This window comes from Canis aureus, chromosome 13, assembly GCF_053574225.1.
Source record: "Canis aureus isolate CA01 chromosome 13, VMU_Caureus_v.1.0, whole genome shotgun sequence".
Classification (NCBI taxonomy): Eukaryota; Metazoa; Chordata; class Mammalia; order Carnivora; family Canidae; genus Canis; species Canis aureus.
In genome coordinates this window covers 26,420,520-26,427,575 of record NC_135623.1, presented here as the reverse complement: position 1 = coordinate 26,427,575, position 7,056 = coordinate 26,420,520, and the positions used below count along the sequence as shown (strand labels likewise).

Sequence of the window (7,056 nt, the reverse complement as noted above, 5' to 3'; positions counted from 1 at the left end):
TAGTTGAATGACGTGGGATCGACCTGTGGTGGCCTAATCTCCCCACCCTTGGCGGGGGGACCATACACACATACATGGGGAGCACTAGAGCAGGGACTCAAGAGTTTGGTCTTCCATTCCTGGCAGTCTGGGCTCAAGTCCCAGCTGGGCCACAAACTAGCTGTGAGACATTATGGGGTATGTTATGTGGCCTCTCTCAGCCTTGGTGGGCTAAGTGGACGTAATGATAATCACCTAGGGCTTTCTCACGATGGAAGGCATTAGGACATACAGCCCTCAGCAGAACAAATAAACTCTGGGACAATCATTGCATCAGTGTAACAGCCAATTGGGTGGGAATTTCCCATCACCTGGTCAGAGGATCCTTGGCTAAAGGGCAGAGCTGGTGACACCTAGAGCATTCCTACTCCTCAGGATGTCAATCTTGTCTCCAGCCCACCTCCTGAATCTGTCTTATTCCCGGAGAAGTCCTTCACATGGAACAGTAACATTTAGGGTATTACTTTCTCTCACATCCCATCTGGATTTGATTTCCAGTCCTTGCCTTTCTTCCTTTTGACCTTTGACACATCTGGGTTTTTTTTTTTTTTTTTTTTAAGGTATCCATCCATCATGTGTGATTGGTGTTATTTGACTGATTGAACTCCAAGAGAGCTACAGCGTTTCCCTGTTCCCAAGTTCTAATGCACATTTTACTGTCCGCCCCAAGTATAACCACACGTATTAAATTCTAGGCTCCTATTGCCTACTCCTCAGGGAGAGGAAACCAGATGAAGAATGATTATCTCCACAGACCGGTTTGGATATTCCACAGAGTGAAAAGGACTTAGATGCTGTTACAACCGACGAGCAGTGTCCACCACGGAGGGAGAGCCTCATTCCAGTGGTCCCCGTCAGCCGAGGCAGTGACACTATCTGCCTTGCCCTGGATCGTGGGAGGTTCGCATCCATCCTCATTTCTTCTGAGAAGGTGGCAGCCTTGGGATCAGCCCAACAACCGGAGAGACCGTCTCAAAGGGGTGAGCCTCCCCGAGGTGTCTGCTGCAGGAGGACAACGTCTCCGGGTCTTGAAGACTTGCCTGGTCCTAACTTCTGCTTTGTGCTAGAATCTTGGGTGTAGTGGTTGGATAATAATCTGCCCGATATACCCGATGGGTGAAATCTTTTAGTTCTCCTCTTTCGACTGCCTTTTCCTCCGTCACCTATCCCCCCAGCACCACACCTCTTCAGGGCGGTCAGTTGTTAGGTATTCATTCTCCCACCGTCAACACTCCCTCCCTCCACGTAGCCACTTCCCTGGTTAACGTCATGTAAGCATTTCTACTTTGCTCTTAGTATTTCTTGTAATGGACTAGAGAGCACAGTAAGTAGGAGGGCTGATTATACCCGATGCAATCTTGCCCCTTTTCCTTATGTTCAAGCATCCAGTAAAATGCCTTTGGCTTCTCTTGGGTCTAGTCACCATGGTCATAACCAGGCTTCCAAGTTCATGAAAATCTTCCATAATACATTAAATTGCACTCCACTGCACTGGTTTTTATTTGACTAAATTGGCTCTACTTGGTTACAGCTGTATAACAGCTACAGTATTTTCTGGAATAACTTCAACATTTACTTTATTGCAAAATACTACAAACCACATTGTGTTCACAGTGACCTTCGGCTAGCACTTTAACTCTAGCAGGCCTGGCATGCCTCAACTTTTTCCTTCTCTTCTTCTATTCTGATACTCTTCAATGTCTGAGTGCAAAGGAAAAGTAGGGCTTATTCAAAGAAGTGGGTATAATTCTTTAAAAATTGTTATTTTAGTTTTTTTTCTGAGCCACCATTAAATCAAAGTTACTAGAATCTCTACCAAAGTTCATAAGAACTTAAGTAGCTATAAACAGTTCTCTCTTCTTTAACAATTTCTCAGTGCTGCAGATCGGGAGTTGGCAAGCTGTAGCCCCAGCAAATCTCACCTGCAGCCTGGTTTTTTATTTTTTATTTTTATTTTTATTTTATTTTTATTTATTTTATTATTTTTATTTTTATTTTTATTTTATTTTTTTGTTTTATTTTTTATTTTATTTTAATTATTTTTATTTTTTATTTTTTTATGCAGCCTGGTTTTATAAAGTTTTATTGAAACGCAGCCATGCTCATTTGTTCACGTATGGTCTATGGCTGCTCTCACACCACAGCAGGAGAGTGACAGCCTACAAAGCCGAAGATGCTTACTACCTGGTCCTTTACAGAAAAAAGAATTTGAACTGAGTAAGCTAGCATTGGGTTTGGGTAGAGATAAGAAAGAGAGAGAGAAAGAATTCTAAAATTAGTTGGGGAGGGTTGGATATCAGGTAAATGAAAAAGCGTACACTCTGATAATGCTTACATTGTTTACCTTACCAAGCAGAAATAGATTTTTACTTCTAAAAACTGACTTTTCTTTCTAGTGCTTACAGTATTTTGTTTATTGCTATCTCTCTTCACTAGAACCTTAGCTCTGTAACGTCAGGAACTTTGTCCTCCTTTGTTCACTTCCGTAGACCAATGTGTGCTTGTGAAGCAGGGACATGAGGAGATAGGAATAATGGCCTCAGTTCAAATTTTGGAACTAGCATCTACTAGCCATGTATTTTGGGTAAGCTATTCTTCTCTTTAAGCCTAACTGGCCTCACCTATAGTGCAAAAGTCAGAAGACTGGTAACAACATATACCCAATACATTATTGTTGGTATGGAAATATGAAACTCTAAAGTGGCGTAATTCCAGAGCTCGTGCTCCAGTTTCTGGAGTGTTTAAGGGCAGTAGCAGCTCCCCAGTTGAGATATATGAAAGTGTCCTTTAAAAATAACTTTTCATACCCAGAAATATACAACATAATAAAAATGCCTTTGGCAGATTCATAAAAATTCTTACAATTCATAAGAACGGATTCACCATTTTATCTTTGAGAAAGAAAGAGAAAATTGTTCAGGGCCCCTGGGTGGCTCGGTCTAATAAGCATCTGACTCTTGATTTCATCTCAGGTCATGATCTCAGGGTCATGAGATTGAGCCCTATGTTGGGCTCCACGCACAGTGTGGAGGCTGCTTATTCCTCTTCCTCTGCTCTTCCTTGCTCTCACTCTTTCTCTAAAAAAAAAAAATCTTTTTTAAAAAGAGAAAGAAATATGTTCAATTCACTTAAATTAAAAGTGGATATTTTTAAATTGGGTAATATCATGACATCCCAGTCAGACACTGTAGCCAGGACTCAGAAGGGTCTACCTGAGACCAAGAACTATAAGAACCAAGGTACCTTTTCCCTTCTCTTCCTCTCTGGCCCTCCTTTCTTCCCCTGCCTCCATCTACCTCTCTCTGCCTTTTGTCTTTCCTTCCCCTTCATGACAAATTGCCTAAAGTTGCAGAGTCACTTTCCTCTGCTTTTGCAGGCCGACAATGGTTGCTGAAGTCTGGCTCCCCATGACGTCTCAGTTGACCTGCCCAACAGTAGCCATGCTTCAAAGTATGATCTGCATCTGAATCCGATAGAGGTCCTTATTGAAATGGAGGTTTCTGGGTCCCACCAGAAGCAAAGCACTGGATTCTTCCTTTTTCCCAAGCTCCTCATGATCTTTATCCATCTGAAATTTGAGGACCACAGAACTAGAATCGTGTGCTAAATCTGAATCACACAGGAGAGAGTGAAACCCTGATTGGCCTAGCTAAATATATGCACTGGTCTCTCATCGTCTATAGCCAGAAGGCCACAGAGTCACAGATTCTGTGTGGCCATGGGGACACATATCTGGAGTAGGACACCATCCTCAGAAATAAGAATGGCTTTTGCTAACATTGCAACTGCCCCTCAACACCCAGGAAGCTGGAGAGTACTGCTGTGAGAAACATTAACTCTTCCAACATCTTATGTGTCAGCAGGAATAGTGAGTGAAGAATCACAGGAAGATGGTTTCACCTTACTTCTACCTTTCAGACCTCTCTTGGGTATTTTAATTGGCAGAACTGAATTCACTTCCGGAACCCTCGCCGCAACGGAGTTTAGGAAATGTAGTTTTAACTTTTTAACCTGTAAACTAGAAGAATGGAGTTTGGGTGGGCTAATGTATGGCATTAACACAAATGGCATTCTTTATCATTTGTATACTTTTATAGCATGAAAAGATTCAATTCACCATTTTATCTTTAGTTTTCTCCTATGTAGAAGAAGAAAAATAAAACATATTTAAAAGGATTCTGATATAAAAGTACAATTAAGATTCTTCAATTTGGCCAACCGGATGCTATAACCATCAGGTTAAAGACATGCAATTAAAATGTCAGACAAAAACCTTCCAACTCCAACACTGGTCAAAATTGGTCCAAACTTCAACCCTAAATACCACACCCTGTGCAAGTGCAGGACCCACTCCTAAATTTCTGTGGACTCCACATACTTATATTTTGAATGTCAACTTGACCTTGGGACTCCTACTTCCACATACGTTCTCTCAGTTACGTACCATTTCAGTCCAGGTGAGAAATTTAACTCTAATTTCTACAAGATTCCACTCACAAAAAAAATTATAAGGTCTATACATTTTATCCACAACAACATAATACTGCAAGCAACTTTGAACAATAGGCATTATAGTTCTTAAAAGCTCCTTTGGCCACTTCAGTCCTAGGAGTTTTAATGACCTAGTCTGTATTTACTTTCAACCATACGTCATCTTGTCAGCTGAACCATCTGCTCTGCTTATCTCACTCAGAATAGTTTAGTCTTTATTAATTGACAGGAATGTATTCATCCTCAAGTAACAGAAATCAAACTACAGTGACTTAAAAAGGAGTTGATTTTTCTGATATAACAAGGTATACAGAGGTAGGCAGCGCAGGGCTAATATAATTATTCTGTGATCATGTAAGCGTCCCAGGCATTGCCAATTTTTCTCTTTTACTATGATTAGACATTATAATCTGTTCTCATGCATGTGGTCTGATGGTTACAGTATGCCTGCTGCACTTTCAAACATCAGGGTGTTTTCTAAATTGATTCTAATGCTCAAAATAACATCAGTGTTGATCATGGTATTCATTATATACTTCCAAATACTATGAACCATAATATACACAAAATTTTAGCACCTAAAACAATATGAATTTTTAAAAAGATTTTATTTATTTATTCACGAGAGACACAGAAAGAGAAAAGCAGAAATAGGCAGAGGGAGAAGCAGGCTCCCTGTGGGGAGCCTGATGTGGGACTCGATCCCGGGATCACGCCCTGGGCCGAAGGCAGTGCTAAACTGCTGAGCCACCTGGGCTGCCCAGAATACAAATTTTAGTATAAAGTTGCCTGAAGATATAACCAATTGATGATCTAATACAGAGATAACAAAAATTTAAGAAATTATAATAAGAGCTGCTACATCTTGAATGTCTCTGTGTTATGTGCCAGGTACTGTAATAGGGATTTTTAATGCAATATTTTATTAAAATCTCATGATTCATCATTTAACAGACAAAAAGACTGAGTTTCAGAGATGTTAAGTGATTTGCAAAACGTCACACAAATCCCCCATCTAGTGAGCCTAATTTCAGACTTCATGCTCTACTTCCAAGGGCTTGGAAACTTCTGTTTTCCACCAAAATTCAAAGGCACCCAAGCCACGGTTCCCTGAGGACTTCCAATATGCGTGTGTGCATCGTGATTTTTAACATACATGAAAGAAATTGAATACACCTATGAATGTTCTACTTCAAGATATTTTGGAGGTAGTGTAAATGGTGTTATATTAGTCTTAAAACACATCCACATTTATTTGCAATAAGATAGGCTGTGGATCTATTTTTGGACTGCATTTCTGTGGCCCAGACATTATACCACAGTATGAATCTGCCTCCATTAAAAAGTCCTTTGGAAAAAAATGAGTTTAAGTTCATAAATAATGCAAAAGAGCTGGCTGTGTTTGCAGCTACATGACAAAACTACTTTTCTATAGGCCTCCAAAGGGCACCAGCCCAGCTCAAAGAACAAAGTCAATCAAAGCTAGACGCAGTGTGTAGTTAGTGAGCCAGCTTCAGTACTCTTTCTGCACCTTATCCTGCTGCCCATCCTCATGGATTTCCTTGCTTTGTTTTAGGAATCGTAAGAGCTCGTTTCCTTCACTACTTTGCCCCATCAAAACAAGGAAGGATTTATTAAGTGGGTATAGACATTTGTTAAATGGCTAACCCGTGATGCTGCTGAAACACAGTCAAACAAAACATTACCTCATCTAGACATTTGCATTTTTCACAGTAAGTTGGAGAGGGAAAGATTTCTTCTAGTAAAGGAAATTGGCACGTGCAAAAATATGTAAGGAAATATGGAGAGAGAATGAGCAGAGGGACCCTGAGAATAGAGTAGATTTCTTTTGTTAAACCTGAAGGCAAACCTAATGAAATCCTTCTAAGATTTGGAAATGAGAATGAGAGGAATTGGCAGCCTTCTCTTTCTCCTCCTCGTTACCCCTCTCGCAGAGCAGAGAATACTAGCATATCGGTCACCATCATCGTCTTCATCTTCACTTTCATCCTAACATGGGTGTCCCTTTGTCTGCAGTCACTCCTGAGATCAGAGACTCCTCCCACTCTCTCCTGACCTGGGGCTGCCTTGGTGACACCAAAATAGATGAAAGCTGTGGTGTCCATCCACCAATCATGTGCCAGGACTGTGCCCAGTGCTTTATAGGCCTGGCTTCTCCTCTCCCATGAGATAGAATTCCATATTTCCCAAAGAGTGTCTGAAGACAGACCGCACCAGACTTACTCGAAGCGCTTATTTAAAATGCAGATTCCTGAACCCTACGTAGTTTTACTGGATCACAATCTCTTAAGAATTTTATGCATACTGAGTCTGGGGACTAGTTAGATGAGACAATTAGCTCAGTTTTATAGCTCAGAGGAAATAGCATGGAAATAACCTACCCATGGTCACCTCTCTACTAGTGGTAGGGGTCTGGCTCTATAATCTCTGCCCTTAAATTCTAAGCAGTCCTGTACTTAACACTGCATTACTGAAGATTCTGGGCATTACAGGAGCTATATTTTT

At 40.8% G+C, this 7,056-nt stretch overlaps 1 protein-coding gene across 1 annotated transcript in view; it reads right to left on the bottom strand.

Moving 5' to 3' along the window:
- Nucleotides 1-3,069: 3,069 nt before the first annotated feature.
- The window catches only part of ZDHHC17 (zDHHC palmitoyltransferase 17), a 189,843-nt gene continuing 185,856 nt past the window's right edge, over nucleotides 3,070-7,056 (bottom strand). The window contains exon 18 of the transcript XR_013350553.1: nucleotides 3,070-3,116. The gene's annotated coding sequence lies outside the window, so the exon portion shown is untranslated. The remainder of the gene's footprint in view (nucleotides 3,117-7,056) is intronic.